The sequence below is a fragment of the Durio zibethinus genome, chromosome 8 (assembly GCF_047325235.1).
Source record: "Durio zibethinus cultivar Kanyao isolate XHJ-2024 chromosome 8, ASM4732523v1, whole genome shotgun sequence".
Lineage (NCBI taxonomy): Eukaryota > Viridiplantae > Streptophyta > Magnoliopsida > Malvales > Malvaceae > Durio > Durio zibethinus.
This window is the reverse complement of record NC_143169.1, coordinates 29,739,516-29,759,748: the sequence shown is the minus strand read 5'-3', so window position 1 is coordinate 29,759,748 and position 20,233 is coordinate 29,739,516. Positions and strand designations below refer to the sequence as shown.

Genomic DNA, 20,233 nt, shown 5'->3' with positions numbered 1-20,233 from the left:
TAGGAGACAAGGCCAAAACGACCACCCAACTTGCAGGCCAGCCCATGAGGCCAAGGCTTGGCCTGTAGGCTACTCGTACCATATTCAGAGGGGCCCAAGGTGGGAGACACGCAAGTGAATCTTCTGGAAGCTTGCAGGATCAACAATAGCCTCCTGACAGATTTGGTTGACCCTAGGATTTAGGAGTTAGAATCCTGATTGATTGTAATCTTTGTAATTCCTTGATTTTAGCCTTTATTCTAGGATATTGCCATTAAGTGTAGCTGAAGTGTCAATTATAAATAGAAGGCTGCTCCACCCTCATTTGTACACCATCAAACACTATTTTTTCAGTGAATACAAAGCATTTTTCCAGCATTCTACCTTATTATCCTGTTTCTCTTTAACTTGCATAATCAACCCTTCCCATTGTTTTAGTGCCCGCAAGCTTGTGTTTTAGGCTGACTTAGGCATAAAGAAGGAGATTCCAAGCCTAAGGCCACACGGATTCTGAGTCTGAGGTCAAAGCCCATGACAGTTGGTATCAGAGCAAGTTTAGTTCTGCGTGTTTGTGTTGTGCAGGTTAGATCGTGGTTGAGGAGATGGCATCCCAAAGTGACGTTGCTAGCCAACAACTAGAGGCCCAGGAGCAAGGGCATGGAAGAGGCAGGAAAGCCAGTTCAAGAGATATATGGTCTACCATAAACGGTAGGCTGGCTAAGGTGAAGGTGACCATAGGCGACATGAGGGAGAAGCTTGAGGAAGTGGAGAGTCACATTGCATCACTAGACTCCATGGGGGAGGAGATCTAAGGTTAGCTACAAGCTGCTCTCAAAAAAGGCATGGACATGATCACCCAAAGGAATGAAGCCTTGAAGGCTGAAGTGCTGACCTTACGCGGTGGCATGGAAGCCATGCACTAGCAGATGGAGGAGCTTGCCAGAAGCTCACTGCTTGTAAGACTGCCATTGGGAATGGCATGTTTGTTGGAATGTCGAAGTCTAAGATGGATGTCCCCAAGCCTAAAGAGTTCAAAGAAACTAAGGTGGCTACTGAAGTAGACAACTACCTATGGGGTATGAAGCAGTCTTTCCAGGCCATGGGCATGCAGGACGAGATAATAAAGGTAAGCACCACTGCTATGTATCTCACTGATGTAGCCTTATTATGGTGGAGGTGCAGGTGTGATGATATTAGGCATAAGAGCATCGAGCCCTCCTTGAGCTAATTCGATGAGCAACTACGGATCATGAGATGGTGTTTGAATAGAAGAGGCACCATTGAGCTTAAAAGATGAGTGGGTTAGTAGGCAGGCACATTGCTAGACCTTTGTGGCCAATTGGTAGAGGTGTGCTATAGCCAGGTAGCACACGCAAGTTTCACAAGATGGGATGGGCATCATGTCGAGAGTCCGTCGTGCATGTGGGTAGCCTAGAATAAGGCTAAACATTAAAGCCTTAAGATATGAGCTTTGTGGGACGAGATGAGCCAAGTGTGGCTTTGGGTTGGCTGTTAACCAGCATTTGTGTTGTGCTTTTAGGTTCGAGGTACAAGAGCTTACGTATGATACGAGTAGGCAAAGTGTTAAGTTCTTACCATGTTAGAATGAGGTAATATCATAGGAACCGAGGTTGTCCACCCTTATGAGCTAGGTGGGTCAATGCTCGAGACCTTCATGCTTGTGGGTAGAGATGGGTGCTTTGAGCCACCCTGAGAATCATAGGTTGTTTATGATGATAGGAGTTGGGTTCCTCTTTATTGAGTTTGAGAATGTTGCATTTGACTTTATGGGGTTTGAACCAATAAGGGCTTATGAATATGTGGCTTTAAGGATAAAAAATGATTTGTCTAAGCAGAAATGGACTCGAGAAAGGCTGACCTCAACTAAAAGTAGTGTTGGTGCTACATAGAAGTGCAGTTTCAATTTAGGCAAAGCATGGCCCATGATAGCTAGCTCATAGACCATGACATATACACATTCCTCGATCATCATCAACACCAAATGACCCTTAGTGCATGTGTCATTGTTCGCAAGTTGGTCCAAGCCCTGGGGTACTCTCCGAATCGAGTGATAGTTCTAGTTCGAGCAGGACAAAGTCTGACAATTAAGGGGGCTAGGCCTTGATGTGCATTAGAGATCTAGGTCACAAAGAACTACCCTAGAACAATAAGGTAGGCAGTGATCAAAACTCTACAGGCTTAGGGAAGGTGTTTCAGTTTGGCAAGATTAAGCCAAGCCTAAGGGTGGACATTGGTCAGCAATACAAAGTCACCTAGTTAGACCCAAGTAGGAGCCCTGATGATTGAGCTACGGGCACATGATCATGCCCAGGTGTGGGCATGCCTGAACACAGACCTGGGAATATTATATTTGGAAGCTTTTAGAAAGCTTGGTGCTTAGCATGATATTAGCAAGTCAAGGATTATGCAGCAGCACCAAATACCCTAGAATCAAGGATTGTATCTTAGCTCCTAGAATCAAGGGATTGTAATCTCTAGAGTTTAGGAATGTATCTTAGGCACTAAATATAAATGGGACTCAACTATAAATAGAGAGTTCCCCACCCTCATTGTACACATACTAGAACCATTGAGTAATAATGTCTTTAGTCTTGCCTCAAACACTTTTGTTGTTATTTTGTTAGCTTTTCTTTTAGCACTTGCTATGCCCTTTCATTTTACAGCATATTAAGTGGCCAAGCCCTATAATCGAGAGTGTCTGTGCACAATTTCTTATGTTAAGCTAATCTGAGATGCGGAAGAGTCCATTCTTATATCATGGAGTTGTGCTAGCTTGGAGTTTGAGTCTCGACCCATGACAAGTGGTATCAAAGCCTAGTTTGGGGGAACATTTAAAGTAGGCAACAGAACTAGATACCAGGGGGTATCAGAGCCTAGATAAGACTAGAGGTAGTGACTTGAGCCTTGGTTTAGAGTGTGTAACAAATCCCTGCTCGTGACAAAAGCAGCTAAAGTTGCTATGACAACCAGAGTTGGAGTTAGTATAGGTTAGGGGACTTGCATATAAGCATCCTGGTATGGTTTGTAGGAATTGTGGTGAGTTGTGTAGACATCCTGCTATGTGTATAGACATTCAACTATATGGTATGGGTGGTTTACTACTTGGTGTGCACATCCTAGATGGGTTACTGTACTTGTGTGCTAGTTAAACGCTCCTAGTGTGCCGGTGCAGGCATGCTAGAGTGCAGGACAGGTGCTCGACAACTTGTTGCTATGTGTTGTGGGTGTGTTGGGCAAGCTATGTGTCATGGTCTGTGCATAAATCCTAAGCCAAGTAGGTCAAAAGATGCAGCTTGTTTGAGTAGGTTCAAATGACGGACTAGGAAGGATTGAGACTAAGGTCCTAAAAACACATACGAAGCCCAAGTGTGTAAACCAAGGCCTAGGCTAAGGTGCGAGAGCATGGCATGGTGGGTAACCTAGTCCCGAGAATGGGGACTACTTATTGGAAAGAACTAGAATGCCTTAAAAATATGGCGTGGGCAGGCAAGCATAGAAGGCTCTAGATTATCCTGAAGATAGGCCAAGCATGCGGTGCAAAATAGTTTGTAGAAGCCTAGAGGTAGGCTAGGTGCATGGCATTAAAGGCTCTAAAGGGCCAAGCACGAGAACAATAGTGGGTACTGTAGCAACCAGATGAGAAAGGCTTTGGAAGGCCTTAGTTGTGAGTAAAGCAATGACCAAATGAGAAAGGTTTTGGAACCTGTTAGGTGCAAGCACTCAATGAGAGTTTTTGAATTCTTCCAGACTCAAGGCTAAGTTAAGAGCCTAGAACCAGTTGGATTCTACAAAGGCCTTAGTTGACCTAGGAAGTGTTTAGGGACTATGGAATGGTCGACAAGGCCTATGATTGCTACACACTAGGATCAATAAGGGCCATATGTGCCAGGGAGTCCCAATTAGAAATAAGGGCCCTTCCCCTTATTTGTAAGAAGTTAAAAGCTGCACAGGTATGAAAAACCAAGTGATAGACTTGGGCATTGAGCAATTGTATATAGCATCAAGTAAATAGAAGTTACAACTACTTTAACTCTCCTTCCTAGCTTTCTCCCAAGCTTCTAGGGAGCCAATGGAGTGCATGGCAAATGTGTTTAGCAAAGAGTCAAGGAAAAGGCTGACTTAGGAATACAGATGGTAGCTTTTTGCCTAAGGTCACACGATAGCTAGGCTTAAGCTCTCATCCCATGATAGTTGGTATCAGAGCAGGTTCCAACCAAAAGGTTTCAAAACCTTTATTATGACCGATGTTAATGTCAGTTTAGGTTGCATAAGTAGCTTGCATGCTAGTGTGTCGATTGCATTATTAACTTGCAGTTAGGGTTGGTGGTGTAGGCATTATTGATCATAGGTGCTGAGAGTAAGGCATGAGGATGCTTGAGTGCTCCAAAAAAAATGTGGGAGATCCTTAGTTCGAGCTTTATATTTATCTTTGAGTGCATGGCTAATATGCATGAAGACTACCCACCCACATGCAATGGGAGAAAGGCTAGTTCAAAGAAGAGATCATTGTCCATGAAAGCTAGTTTAAGGGCACCAAGGATCTCATCCAAGTGCTAGACTCCACACGAGAGGAGTCTAAAGAAGGGTAAAAGCCATGGGTAAAAGCCAAGTGAAGTAGTAGGGTATGGGACTTAAAGCAAGAGTATTGTAATTGTTAAGTTAATGGTTGAGGCTGAGTGCACTAAGTCTCCATAGCCTAAGGCTAAAGGTTGAGCCCAAGGGTAAGGTCTTGATAGAGGAGATAAGAGTAGCAGTTTAATAGGGGAAAAAGAAGCCAATGAAGAACTACAACATTTAAAGGCAAAAATCAAGGGTTCAGTCTAGGACAAAGGCATGGGTTACCATGTCCTTTGATTGTTTCTTATGCTCAGGACCACATAAGGTGAGGGAACACGCATAGCAAAAAAAGCCCAGAGCCATTGTGAGGACTTAGGGAATGTTCAATGGCAAGAGTCACAATGGTGGTTAAGCTAAGAAAAAGGGATCTCACAGGCTCTTAATGAAGGCAAGGTGAATGTGGCTATGAAAAGTCACTGATCTTGGAGATGGATGATTTGTCATAGAATGGGTAATGGCTTAGGCGTGAGCACTGCATACCCTACACCCACGTGTGCTACACACCTCAAAGGGCCTATTAGCATAATAAGAAGGTAAGGATCCCATGGTGTAGAGGAAAGGGTAATGGTAGGTACATCAAACATAAAGGTGGTGCATGCTTTGACAAGCCAAGATCATAGAAGCCCAAGTAGCATGAGTGTTGCATGCCTTAAAAGGCCCATTGAGTGCAGGGAAAAGGTAGTGGCATGTCTCTAGCTAAGGCACTACATGTTTTGATGAGCATGGTTTCATGGGAACCACATTGGGATCATGATCAAAACAAGGGATGACTATAAAGGTCTACTAAGAACTATCATGTACCAAGAACCAATGTGTGCCAAAAATAATCAGGATGAGAGTGCGACATCAATCCAGCATGCACATGCTATGAATGAATGACATTCCCTAGCAATGAGGGCTTTGCTAAAACAAGTAGGAGAGAATGTCATGATTTGTGCACAAATCCTAAGCTGACTGGGTTGAAAAGCATAGCTTGTTTGAGTTGGTATGGGAAAAGGACCATGAAGGATTAAAACCAAGGTCTGAAAAACACATATAAGGCTTAAGTGTATGGACCAAAGCCTAGGCTAAGGTGTGAAAGCATGGCAAGGTGAGCATCCTAGTATTGAAAATGGGGACTACTTGTTAGAAAGGTCTAGAATGCATCAACAAATTGGTATGAGCAGTAGGCATAGAAGGCTCTATATTAGCTTGGAGATACACTATGCACGTGAATGTAGAAGAGTCTAGAGAAGCCTAGAGGTAGGCTAGGTGGGTGGGTACCAAAGGTTCTAAAAGAGCCAGGTATGAGAATAGTAGTAGGTACTATAGCACCTAGATGAGGAAAGATCTAGAAGGCCTTAGCTATGGGTAGAGCAGTGACCAAACAAGGAAGGATCTAAAACCCACTAGGCACAAGCACTTAGCAAGATTGCCTAGACTCTTTCAAACTCGAGGCTTAGCAAGGTGCTTGGAACCAGTAAGATTCTGCAAAGGCCTTAGCCAACCTAGGAAGTGTTTGAGAATAGTGAAATGGTCTAAAAGGCCTATGATGGCCACACACTTGGATCAGTAAGGGCCATATGTGCTAGGGAGGCGCAAGTATAAATAGGGGCCCTCCTCCTTATTTATAGGAAGTTAGAAGCTACACAAGTAAGAAAAACCAAGTCATTAACTTAAGCATTGAACAATTGTATATAGCATCAAGTAAATAGAAGTTACAATTACTTTAACTCTCCTTCTTAGCTTTCTCCCAAGCTTCTTAGGAGCTAATGGAATGCACGACAAAAGTGTTCAACATAAAGTCAAGGAAAAGTCTGACTTAGGCATATAGATGGTAGTTTCTCGCCTAAGGCCATACCATAGCTAGGCTTAAGCTCCTAGCCTATGCCATTGTACGGATGTGTGGGTGTGCAAGTGTGCATACTAGAGCCTGATCGAAAGGCTTGCGTATTGAGCTAGTGTGCAGACTAGTGCTCGACAGTGTGTGTTGTATGGTGTGCCATGTTGACAGATTGATGTGCTGGCTTACGAGAACTAGAATCGGATCACTTGAGTGCCTACTTGAGTTAAGTTAATCTTTTCATTTGTGCATCTGTGATCTAACTGTTTGTGTGCTTTATGTTATGGCATGGCTTGCAAAAAGCATACAGGAGACCAAAGCAAGTTACTCAAGGAGTGCTCACTTATAGAGAAGTAGGGGAAGGTTTCAACAAGATATGTGCTAACAGGCACTCGATTAGCGAAGTGTGAGGAGGTCGTTCTTTAGATAATAGATTAGCTTAGAAATGTTGAGTGATTCTTGAATAAGGCAATGAAGAAGCTCATGCAGTGTAATGAGGCATTAGAGTCTGTGGTGAGAACTTTACGATAGGAGCTAGCTAGGCTCAAGTTTGACCATGCTGCATTATGAGCTACCGTTATTGTTGGTGCAAGCTTAGGACTGAGAGTGGAGGTGCCTAAGCATTTTATTGATGGACTAAAGTCATGGGTAAAGGCAATGATACAATAAAATGGTGTGCAAGAGTCAAGTCAGGCTAGAGTTGCTATGGAATCATTAACTTAGGTTAAGTGCACCAAGTCTTCAAGGTTAAAGGGAAAAAGCCAGAAGGGGGAGACATCGATGTTTATTCCTCGAGAAAAGAAATGGCTACAAGGGAACCTAGATTTTGCAACACTAACAAAGTTGCCAATAGGAGTAAAGGGCCCTTGAGTTACTATTTTGTGCTAGTCCATATTAGGTTAGGGAGTGCTTGAAGCTTTCAACCATCAAGCGGGTAGAAGGGTATCCAAAACCAAAAGTGGCAATGGTAAACAACATAAGAAGGAGCCTAAACAAGAGTGGCCAAGTGCTAGTTAAGACTATCAGAAGGTTAGGAACTCTCGAGGAGTTGATGAAGGGAAATTAGTGGTAGCTGAGTGCCTCAGCATGAGTCCCACAGTGCGGCCAAATTCTTCATAAGAGAGTGTGTCATGAGCAACTCAAAAAAAGCACAAGAAGTATTGGCAGCATGGGCAGAAGAGGCCATTATAGCAAAGTGCTAAGGAACCTAAGATTGAGAATGACGAAAGCCAACAAAGTATATGTTTGGGTATGGGACCAAAATGTTGGAAAATTGGTTCATGGTGTAAAAGTTGGAACCAATGTCAAAGCTGGGCACATCATCCCCTTAGCAATAAAGGTGTTGCTAGAATAAGTGGAGGAGAACTTTATAGTTCGTAAAGTGGTCCAGACCTAGGGGTTTTCTTTGAGTCGAGTGACAATTCTAGTTCTAGTAGGATAGAGTCTAACCACTAAGGGGACCAAGCCCTAAGGTGCACTAGTAGTCCAGGTTATGAGGAACTAGCCTAAAATAATGAGGCAAGCAGTGAACGAGACTCTAAAGGCTCAGAAAAAGTGTTCGGGTTTGGTAGGATTGAGCCAAAATTAAAGGTAAAAAGTGGTGAGCAATGCATAGACACCTAGTTAGACCCAGCTGTGAGCATTGATGATCGAGGGGTAGGCACATGGTTAAGCCCAAGTGTAGGCATGCCTAATCACAAACCTGGGAGGACCAGATTTGGGGGCTTTTGGAAAGCCTGCCGCTTAGCATGAATTTAGCAAGTCAAAGATTGTGTAGTAGCACTAAATCCCTTAGAATCAAGGATTGTAACTTAGTTCTTAGAATTAAGGGATTGTAATCTCTAGAGCTTAGGAATGTATCTCAGGCACTAAATGTAAATAAGAGCTTAGCCATAAATAGAGAGTCCCTTACCTTTATTGTACACTCACCAAAACCATTTAGTACTGACATCTTTACTCTTGCCTTAAACCTTTTTGTTGTTCTTTTGTTAGCCTTCCTTCTAGCATTTGCTATGCCCTTTCATTTTACAACATACTAGGCTACCAAGCCTTATAGTCTAGATTGTCCATGCACCATTTCTTGTGTTAGGCTGATCTAGGATGCAAAGAGTCCATTCCCATGTCCTAGAGTCATGCAAGCCTAGTGTTTAAGTCCCAGCTCGTGACAAGTGGGGTTCTTTCTGAGTTAAGTGTAGTTCTAGTTCTAGCAAGATAGAGTTTGACAGTAAAGGGGACAATGCCCTGAGGTGCATTAAAGGTCTAGGTCATGGGGAACTAGCCCAAAATAATGAGGTAAGTAGTGATTAAGACTCTAGAGGCTCAAGGAAGGTGTTCAGGTTTTGTAAGATTGAGTTAGGCCCAAGGGTGACACTGGTGAGCAATGCATGGGCACCCAATTGGACCTAGTCAAGAGCACTAATGACTGAGGTATGGGTGTATGGTTAAGCCTAAGTGTGGGCACACCTCTAAAAAGATCAAATTTGGGGGCTTCCAGAAGTCTTAGTGTTCAGCATGATTTTAGTGAGTTAATGATTGTATAGCAGCACCAAATCCCCTAAAATTAGGGATTGTATCTTAGCTCCTAGAATCAAAGAATTGTAATCTCTAGAGTTCAAAAATGTATCTCAGGCACTAAATGTAAGGGGGACTCAGCTATAAATAGAGATTCCCCCACCCTCATTGTACACATATCAGAACCATTGAGTAATAACATCTTTACTTAAGCCTTCAACTTTTTTGTTGTTCTTTTGTTAGCCTTTCTTCTAGCACTTGTTGTGCCCTTTCACTTTGTAGTGTACTAGGAGGCCAAGCCCCACAGTCTAGAGTGTCTAACATCATTTCTTACATTAGATTGATTTGGGACACGAAAGAGTTCATTCTCATGTACTAGAGTCGTGTAAGCTTGAAGCTTAAATCTCAGCTTGTGACACAAGCACATGCCTCGACCACCATCAAGACTTGTTAAACCTTTGTATTCATACATACTTCAACCACCATAGGCACATGTTGGCCCTTGTATGGGTAGCTCCCTCGAACACCATTGGCACATGCTTGGTTGCACACTGTGCACAGATATCTTAGGCTCGAGCTACGTACCATGTGCACCATGACTGGGCAGTAAGTCGGTTTAAGCACATCTTTATATTTCTACCATACCAATGCCATATTTATCGCTTGTAAATTCATATAATGGTCCCTTAAACCTTCATGTGAAGTTTCATGGCAAGATGACTTGTTTTCTATTTTTCACAAATTTTAAAATTTTTTATGGTTTGAGATTTTTTGAAATTTTTTTAAAAATAGTTTTGGCCCTAAATTTGGTATATGTCATCCATGTATTTTTTTAGTATCCATAAAAAAATTTAGCTAAAATATCAAAGTATAGAATTTGTAGCTATTTGAAAAAAGCATCTCCATTTCAAACACTTGAATGGCTACCAGTAGCAAACCTATAAAAGTTTGCTCTTTAAGAGGGTGTGAGTTGTCAAGCTTGCTTAGGGGATAAGGGGCCAATATAAGGGCCAAGGACTAGTACCCATCACACATCATGTGTGCACGCCCCCTCAGCTTTCCAACCCTAATCATCGAAAGCCTAAATACTCCCGACTAGGTTCTTTGATGATGCTCTAGTGATGCTGCCCTAGCCAAAAAAATGTGGCACCAGCACATGCTTGAGCCCAGCATGTACACTGTGGCCCAGAATTGAACTTTAGTCAAGGCTTCAAACATCATTAGCATAAGTTGGCCTTTGGTATGGGCACTTGGCTTGACCATCATCAGCATAAGCTAGCCCTTGGTATGGGCATTTGCCTCAACCAACATTGGCATATGTTAGCCCTTGGTGTGAGCACATGCCTCGATCAGTATTGGCATAATCTAGACCTAGTGTGGGCATATGCCTCGATTAATATTGGCATAATCTAGACTTGTGCAAGCACATGCCTCGATCAGCATTAGCAGAAGATAGCCCTTGGTACGGGCAGTTGCCTTGAATACCATTAGCATAAGCTATCCTTTGCTATGGGCACTTCCCACAAACTCCATCGGCATATGCTGGGCCTTAGTGTCAGCACATACTTTAACCACCACTAGAACTTGTGGACTTGTTGTGCGAGATATACTTGTATGAAAAAGTCCCCTATTGCAGACACTTTAATGTCTATTGGTAGCAAATCTGTAAAATCTATCATGCTCTATAGGGGGTGATTATCCGAAGGTGTGCATGATAGGACTGTCATTGTGTACATCCATGGCAGCATCCCTGGAGCAAAATCTAAGTTATGCATGCCTTCTAGTCAACTATCTGGTGACTGGTTGCTCGATGAGCTACGGGTGCTGATGGCCTCAACTGGTTGGCATGCATGTGGAAAAAGGGCTCAGTTGTGCCAAGCTCAAGCTCGTACCTATAGTTGATGCTGCCCCAGACCTCAGGGCAAGTCCTTCAATCAAGCAATAGTTTCAAGGGGGTGCAAGTAGAAGCTGTGGTCACAAGCTTGGTCTGGCCAAGTCTTTCGGCTATTTGGCAGTTTCGTGGTCCCTTCTCATCGACCATAAAAATGCCTTGGCTTGGCCAAGCCTATGCATGTGTCACACTCTGCATGACCATCATTAAGGGCAAGGCTTGAGCACCTAAGGCTAAAGGCCAGACCCTCACTCAAGCACCAAGCTGCAAGAATGAGTCCTTGTGAGAGTTACCTGATGCTAAGCCTAAAGACCATTTGGAAAAAGCTTCTAGAAGTCCCGAAAAGGTGATGTAGGCACTATAGGTGCAAGGGCTCTAGATAAACCTAAACATGGGCCAGGTGCATGGGTGTAGAACCTTCTAGAAGAGCTAGATACAAAAATGGGTATGGTTACTATAACACTAGGTAGGGAAGCTTATGGAAGACCTGAGGCATGGGCACTTTGTGAGAAAGCCTAGAACCTTCTGGACCTAGTGCGTCATAAAGTGTCTAGAACTAGCTTCTTTCTAGAAATTCCCTAACCAACCTTGTATGTGTCTAGAGGCCTTGGAACACTTTATAGTGTATATAAGAGCCATACACTTGTCCCCTTGGTAACCACCAAGGCCATGGCGGCTTAAGTATAAATAGGGGTGCCCCTTCCCCTATTGGACCAACTTATGAGCTAGTGAACTTGTGAACCCACAAAGCTACTTAAGCACATTTGTACATAAGCCACATTTTTCCAGCAATAGAAAAGATCGTGTATTCTTTTACCAATGCCTTCATAGTGTACTATAGTGTTCAATTTCTTGAGGGCCTAATTAGTCCTTGGTGAGTGGCATGATTACTCAACCTAGTTAAAGACCGACTTACGCATACATGAATAGTAGTTTCCTATCAAAGGTTGCATGGTTGCAAAGCTTAAGACCAAAGTCAGTGATAGTTGGTATCAAAGCACAGTTTAGTGTGTGACCCCAATCCAAGACAATGCTTACTTCCAGAATGAGCCATCAGCACACTGAGGGGCAAAAGGCTTGTAAGACATGCACTACTAGAAAGCGTAAGAAAGGCACTAGTAGGGACATGATCTCAGCCTTTGATACCTAGTTGGCCAAGGTGGAGTTGGTAATGGCTAAAATATAAGACAATTATAAAGACCAAATGGAAGAATTGGTCTCGGTTGGAAAAGAGATCATGAAAAAGATAAAGCAAACTCTTTCTAAAGAAATCAAAAGCCTTACCCATAAGAACTCTACCCTAAAGGCCTTGGTAGAGGCCATGAGGGAAGAGATGGAGTAGCCCAAGAGAACCCTCTTCGTATGCGAGGCAATCATAGGGGGAGGTATACTCGTAATAACTTTTAGGACTAGGGTGGAGGTTTCCAAGCCTAAGAAGTTCAAGGGGACATGGTCTGCAAAGAATGTAGATAACATCTTATAGGGCATAGAGTAGTATTTCCATGCAATGGGTATTAAAGGGGATGCTACTAAGGTAAACACCACCTCTATGTATCTTGTAAACATCACACTTTTATGGTGGCATCATAGGTCCAAAGAGAAATAGGCATAGGGGTACTACCATTGGAAAGTGGAAGGAGTTCCAAAGGGAGTTTAGGCAATAGTTTTAGCCATAATACGTCGTATAGGTTGCACTCGCCAATCTATGATGGCTCACCCAATGTGGAGAGGTGTGTGAGTATATTCTTGAGTTCTCAAAACTTATGCTCTGAATTCTCAACCTTGGGAAGGATAGGGCACTTTACACATTTATGGATAGGCTCAAGCCATGAGCTAAGCAAGAGCTAATAAGGATGGGTGTCCAAGACTTCACCTGAGCCATGACTACTATTGAATCCTTTGTGGAATTCAACAAAAGGGGACAAGTTTAAGTCTTCTAAACCCAAAGACAAGGGCAAAGGTGGGGGAGACGAGGACAAGAGTAGCAGTGGCAGGACACTAATGCACAAATGGAAGTCTTTCAAGGAGGGAGACAAAAAGAAGAACAAATGGCCAGTGATAAAGGATGGACCCATGATCAATTTTTTGTGTGATGGTCAACATCGAGCCAAGGATTACCCTAATAAAGCTGAGCTTATGGCCATCATCAAGGGGTACAAAGAGCAACCCAAGTAGGAGGGACTAAAACTTGGTTTGATCATGCTAAGTTTTATATTAGCAAAGAAGGGGTATAAGAGAAAGGGGCTCATGTTCATCAAAATCTCAATTACAGGGAAGCGCTTAAAAGCCTTGGTGGACATAGGTACGTCTGATCTCTTCATGTTCAAAGGAATGGCGAAGAGACTAGGGCTCAAGTTCAAGAAAAACATGGGATGGATCAAGACCATTAACTCCAAAGATGTTCTGATCATTGGCATGGCATAAGGAGTTGAGTTACAACTTCGAGTGTGGAAAAGTAAGGAATCTATTGACATAATCCCTCTTGATGACTATGACTTTGTCATCGGCTTAGATTTTCTTGATAGGATCAATGCACTCCTTGTTCCCTTCACTAACTACATTTGTATCATGGACCATCGATGCCATTGTATTGTCCCAGTGAAATTAGAGCAAGGGACTGTAACCAAGGCAATATCAACCATCCAACTTCCCAGGGCATGGAAAAGGAAGAGCCTAGCTTCTTGGTGGCCCTAAACAAGAATGACCTTCAATAATCGAATGACAACACCCTCTTAGAGGTGTTGGAGTCTTTCAAGGATGTCATGCTTGTAGAATTTCCCAAGAGACTACCACCCAAAAATGAGGTAGACCATAAGATCAAACTGGTGCTTAATGCCAAGCCACCAGGTCGAGCCTGATATAAGATGTGACCTCCAAAGTTGAAAGAGCTAAAGAGATATCTCAAGGAGCTTATAGATTTAGTGGTTCATCAAGCCCCCTAAAGCTATATAAGGTGCACTAGTCCTATTTCATGGAAGTATGTTGGGGCCTTATGGATGTGCGTTGACTATCGAGCACTAAACAGGCTCATGGTGAAAAACAAGTATCCTATTCCCCTTGTTGTTGACTTGTCCAACCAGTTGGGAGGAGCATGGTCGTTTACCAAGCTAGATCTAAGATTCTAAAGGTGATGAACCAAAGACGTCATGTGTGACTCACTATAAGGCATAGAGTTCCTAGTAATGCCTTTTGGTCTGATAAACATGCCCATGACATTCTGAATGTTAATGAACAAGGTACTAAAACCCTTTCTTAATCGATTTGTTATAATATGCCTTAATGATATTGTTATCTATAACTGATCGCTTGAAGAACATGTGGATCATTTGTGACAAGTGTTTCAAGTACTAAGGGAGAATAAATGATACATAAAAAAGGAGAAATGTTCATTCACCTAGCATGAGGTCTCATTCTTATGCCATATTGTGGGAAATGGTCAGATCCAGATGAATGGTGATAAGGTCAGTGTAATTCAAGAGTGGGAACTGCCAACCAAGGTCATAGAGTTGCAATCATTCCTTGGTCTAGCAAATAGCTATTAATGATTCATAAAGGGGTACTCAACCATTATAGCACCCTTGATCGACATGCTCAATAAGGGAAAAGTTTGGGAGTAGAGTCTTGAGAGTTAGGAGGTCTTCAATCACCTAAAGCAAACTATCATAGAAGAGCCAGTCTTAGCTCTCTTTGACTACACCAAGCCATATTATGTATGCACTGATGCATCCAACTTTGCTTTTAACAATGTGTTGATACAAGACTGGCATCCAATTACCTTTGAGAGTAAAAAGCTTAATGAGATCGAGCATTAATTTATAGTCCAAGAGAAAGAGATGACTACTATGGTGCATTGCTTGCACACGTGAAGGCCTGACTTATTGGGAAGTAAGTTTGTGGTGATGACCAACAACATGGCTACCAGTTACTTCCAAAGTCAAAAGAAGCTTACTCTCAAACAAGCTTGCTAGCAAGACTTCTTAGCCAAGTTTAATTTTACCATGGAGCACCAGCCAAGAAAGGCCAATGTCATGGTAGATGCACTCAGCCACAAGGCTAAACTAGCAATGATTAGTAGACCAAAGGGTTCCCTACTTGCACATATTAAAAAAGGGCTAATCTACGATCCCACAACCAAAACCTTGATTGAAGATGTGAAACAAAGGAAGACTAGATGGTTCTATCTTTAGGGGGATCTACTCTACAACAAAGGAAACCAACTTTGTTGCACAATTTAGCAAGCTGTGAAAGAAAATCATAAAGGAGTTTCACAACTCATGATAGGTAGGCCATCCAGGTGTGCACCACACCTTAGCTCTTATTAAGGACCGATATTATTGGACTAGGATAAGGGATGATATGATGGCCTATATTAGAACTTTTCTTGTGTGCTAACAAGACAAGATAGAGCAAAATCCCTAGTCGACCTCTTAGAACCATTGTCAGTTCCTAAACACCCATGAGAGAGTGTTTCCATGAACTTTATTATTAGATTACCCAAGGTGGATGGGTATGGCAACATCTTCATAGTGGTGGACTAGTTTTCCAAGTATGAAACCTTTATTCTAGCAACTAAGGAATGCCTAATAAAGGAAGCAACCTGATTGTTCCTCAAAACCATAGTAAAGTACTAGCATGTTCCTTAATCCATCATCATTGATTGAGATGGTTGATTTATCGACAAGTTTAGAGTGAACTGTTTAGGCTTCAGGAGTCTAACTTGAGGTTTTCTACCATTATGCACCCTTAGATAGATGGTAGACTAAGAGGGTGAATAGCTTCTTGAAGAGGTGCCTTTGACATTATGTTAGTGCCTTCTAGCGAGATTGGCCCAAATTGTTGGACATAGCTCAATTCCCATACAATCTTTAGCAAAGTGACGTTATGAATCAAAAACCCTTTGAGATTACGATAGGGCAATAGCCATGTGCACTCGGTGCTATTGCCATAGGGTACATGGGATTGAACCTAGTAGCTTACAAATTTTCCAAAGCATGGCAAGAAGAAGTTGATTTAGCTTGAGTGTGTCTACACAAGGCCATGAAGTAATCAAAAAAGTGGGTTGATTAATAGTGGATGAACATGCAGTATCAAGTAGGTGACTCGGTACTAGTCAAGCTACACTTGGTGCTACAACATCCAGGGATGCATAAGAGGCTTACTCAGAGGTATGAAGGTTTTTTCAAAGTTCTTAAGCTAGTAGGCAAGACTACATACAAGCTTGAGCTACTTTTATAGTCAAGGTACATCTGGGTTTTCATGTAAGTTTGCTTAAACCCAACCACAAAGACTCAAATGATCCATTTTAAGGCCAATCAAAGAAAGCACTAGTGGGCATTAAGGCTTCTTATGATCGAGAGGTTGAGCGCATCTTAATCAATCACATGGTACGATAGATGTAACAAATACCTAGGCATGAGTACTTGGTACAATAGAAAAGTTAGCTAGATACTAAGATAAGCTAAAAGCCAATTAAAGCATTATGGTAGTTCTAGGATTAGGTCGATAGGTTATACGAAAAATACACAATGAGGGCATCAATGAAACAAATGGGGGAGAATGTCACACCCCCATGTGCACCATTGAGGCCAAGGCCCAAGCACTAGTGCATGGATTACAAGAATGAGTCCTTGCTAGAGTTACCTAATACTAAGCTTGAGGACCATTTAGGAGAAGGTTATAGAAAGCCCTAAAAAGGAGGTGCAAGCATTATAGGTGTGAAGGCTCTATATAACCTTGGACACAAGATAGATACATGGACATAAAACCTTTTAGAAGAGCCAAATACGAAAATAGGTATGTTTATTGTTACACTAGGTAAGAAAGCTTTTGGAAGGCCTAAGGTATAGGCACTCTGTGAGAGAGCCAGGAAACTTTTGGACTCGATGTGCCACAAAGTGTTTGGAACCAATTTTTTTTCTAAAAATTCCCTAACCAACTTTGTATGTGTCTAACGGCCTTAGAACCCTCTAGGATGTTTGTTAAAGCCATACATTAGCTCCTTGATTACCACCTAGGCCATTGGGGCTCAAGTATAAATAAGGGTGCCTCTTCCCCTATAGGAGCAACTTATGATCTAATAAGCTTGTGAATCCACAAAGCTATTTAAGCAAATTTGTACATAAGCCACATTGTTTTAGCAAAAAAAAAAAAGATCTTGTATTCTTTTACCAGTGCTTTTTTAGTGTGTTATAGTGTTTGATTACCTCTAGGGTCTGACTAATCCTTAGTGAGTGGCACCTAGTTAAAGACTGACTTAGGCATACATCAATGGTAGTTTTCCACCTAGGGTTGCATGATTGCAGGTCTTAAGATCAAAGCCTGTGACACATACAACTGATGCTACCTAAGACCCCCCAAGAGCAAGTCTCTTAATCGAGAATATCCCCCTAAGATGGTCATAATAGAGTTTGTGTATGTAGTCCTAGCTAAACCAAGCATTGGTGATGTCATGTTGTTATTGCCTGTTGGATGCTAGGGGTAGTTTTATGGCCCTTGCTTATGTTTTTCCCATGCTAAATGGTTATGGCATGGCCTCATATGTTGTTTCAATCATCGAGTAATCGATTGGGTGGGTTATGGATTGGTGTGCATGAATGTTGCCACTTGTACACAATGGGCATATGAGTGGCGCTATGGTTGTGCATATTGGTAGGCTTCATGCTTGATGCATTGAATTGTTGACCCATCATCCTCTTCAATCTCCCCCATATGGTCATGTACCCTGGAGGCATAATCAGGATCCTATGCTTAATACCTAAATTGATGGAAACTGGATGTCTTACCATCCCTCATCTATCTTATGTCCTTAGAGGCAATGCGTTAGACCTCAATCATGCTTTGTGTCCCAAGTGTACCACCCAAACTTCTGTGGCCACTTTGGTACACTGGTGTTCGATCATGCTATCAAATGCAAAACATTTTGTGGGTGTGGACTTTTGACCTTTGTTCATCCAATGCTATGATTTAATATGCTTGACATGCATGACACTCATGCTCCATGTTGGCTCTCTTCGTCGCTCAGTCGATGCATTGAGGCCCATGTAGTGCCAACATCCCAAAAGAATGCTACCTAGTTGATCTTGCCAGTAGTCATATGCTTGTCTCAAAGGTTAAGCCATGCACATTTAAGTACAAACTAATTCAGACTGTGAAATTATGAATGGCTCGTTAAATCAATTATAGTTTGTTTGATGGTATTTACTACTAAGATAATTATAGTAACTTTAAAGCTAATTTGTGCAACAAGCCTTGACTTTTGGAAGGGATGCATTTATTGGATAAAAGCTTAATGCGAGCTTTGCCCATTGCTCTAATGATTCATGATAACTCGATGAATCATACGACCTTTGTATTGGTGACACATCATTCAAATTTTACGTTATCAACTTTTGATGGTTGGATAGTGGTCTACTACAGTGGTGACAAGTAAAGGAGAATTAAGGTTCAATTTTAGAAAGAAAGCATGAGAAATGGCTACCACATCTATGGAAGACAACAGGTGTGCTAATCATTCAATCTTGACAAGGGGAGGTAGTGACAATAAATAGCAATACTGGGCTTTATGAGTCTAGTAATTGGAATGAATACAATCTAAATCCCTTAATAAGGATCCATTTGAGGGCAAGTCTATTGCTAGTAGGTGTTATAATTCTAGCTCTAATTGCATATATTTAAGTTGATATAGTTAAAAAGCTCTTGGTTGGAGCTATAGTTGGGTTGTTTGATTCACCTCAAGGTAAACATGTGTCTACTCATCCCTACTATCAACAATGTGCTCCTAACCTTAACTGGCTTAGTTGTTTCTTTGATGTTGTTACTTTGAAGAAATTAGAGTTCTCAAAGTAGGCCTATGCTTGTATACATTAGGATTGGATAACATCATAGGATTTCGATCATATTGTGTTAGCCTTTGGCATTGGAGTAATGATTAACAAGGATAATTAAGGGCATTTGTATTTCATAGTCAGAGGTGAAATTTTTAGATTCATGAAAGATGAACAATTGTGAAAGCATTTGCCAATGATGTTTTCATTAATCAAGAACAAAAGTTAGGGGACTATCTTAGTCTTAACCATAAACGATATTGAGTAAGGACTAATGGATGTTACTTTTAGGACTCTACCAACACCGTATGAGAAATTGAAGTCTTTGGGTTCTAAGGGGAGTATGGTCACAAGGTTGAAACTTAAAGGAATTGATAGAAGGGCACACTAGCAATGGAACCTAGGCATAATTTGACTCAACACAGAAAAACTTCTTGGTCTAGATATAGTAAAGATTGATAGATTAGGAGCGCTCTTTCTTGATTTTATAGGAAGTGGTGCATGGCCATTCTTAGTTAGTGGAGCAATTTGTCTAGTTAATTTCGTTAACAAATGAGACCTTAGTCTACTAACCAACTAGTAGAGGTGATCATTTGTGGCTAGCTTCTTAGAGGGACTATGGCCTCTTAGGCCAAGAAAGTTTAAGGCAATAACAGGTTTGTTAAGCCTTTAGATGTTTTGGGCAACATGCCCCATACTGATGTATTCAAGAAATCTATAGCCTTGGTTGATAGGCTCAGGTAATCTTTGAAATTTCATCATGATGGGGCTAGATCATTGCAATTGTTGGTCTTCAATAAGGAATTCCTAGTAAGCATGAGTCATTAACTCACGTTGACTATGTCCCTACCCTTTGTACATACCACCCGCTGTTTCTACTAAATGAATGGTCTAGTGAAGTGTTCAGATCATAATGATGTGGATGGTTAACTACCCAAGATGTCATAAAAAGTCCATTAGATCCTATCATTTAGAAGAAGGAGAAGTTTTAACAAGGTTTACATAGGTGAACTTGTGAAAGGATCATTGTTGAAACTTGCTCAATAAATGACTTACGAACCTGTTAACAAAACATCAAGGGTGAGGGCAAGACCACCTCTGTGCCTAAACCCCTTCTGGCCCTGAGCATCCATGATGGTTGATTTGCTCTACTTTTTAGGCGACTGAAATGATTAGTATTATTTCCTACAGCCAAATAATAAACCCTCGACACAAATTGCACCATGGAACTGAAATGAAAAAGAGCATATGTGCCATCACCATCCCATTTGCTTTGTGTATGTATACAGCACCTTAACTCTTTTTTTTGTGAAAAACCAAAATGACTCTTGATAATGGATATTTCAACTCTCACATTAATGAAGAACATTGAGTCTTTAAATACTTGGTGTGAATTGTAGAATCCTATGAACCATTGAGTCTTTAAATGCAAGTTATGCCTTAAGCCATTAGCTAAGGGCATGCCTACCTAGGTGTCATGCATTGTTGCCCCTTCTAACCCCCTGCCTATTGGTTCTAGGTGAAGGGGTGGAAGATGGCCTCTTATGATCTCATTGGTCATGGTTGGCC

At 41.7% G+C, this 20,233-nt stretch overlaps 2 pseudogenes; both read left to right on the top strand.

Moving 5' to 3' along the window:
* Positions 1-17,907: 17,907 nt before the first annotated feature.
* On the top strand, positions 17,908-19,693 carry LOC149517924 (18S ribosomal RNA; annotated as a pseudogene).
* A 294-nt stretch (positions 19,694-19,987) lies between these two features.
* On the top strand, positions 19,988-20,142 carry LOC149517923 (5.8S ribosomal RNA; annotated as a pseudogene).
* The last annotated feature ends 91 nt before the right edge of the window (positions 20,143-20,233 follow it).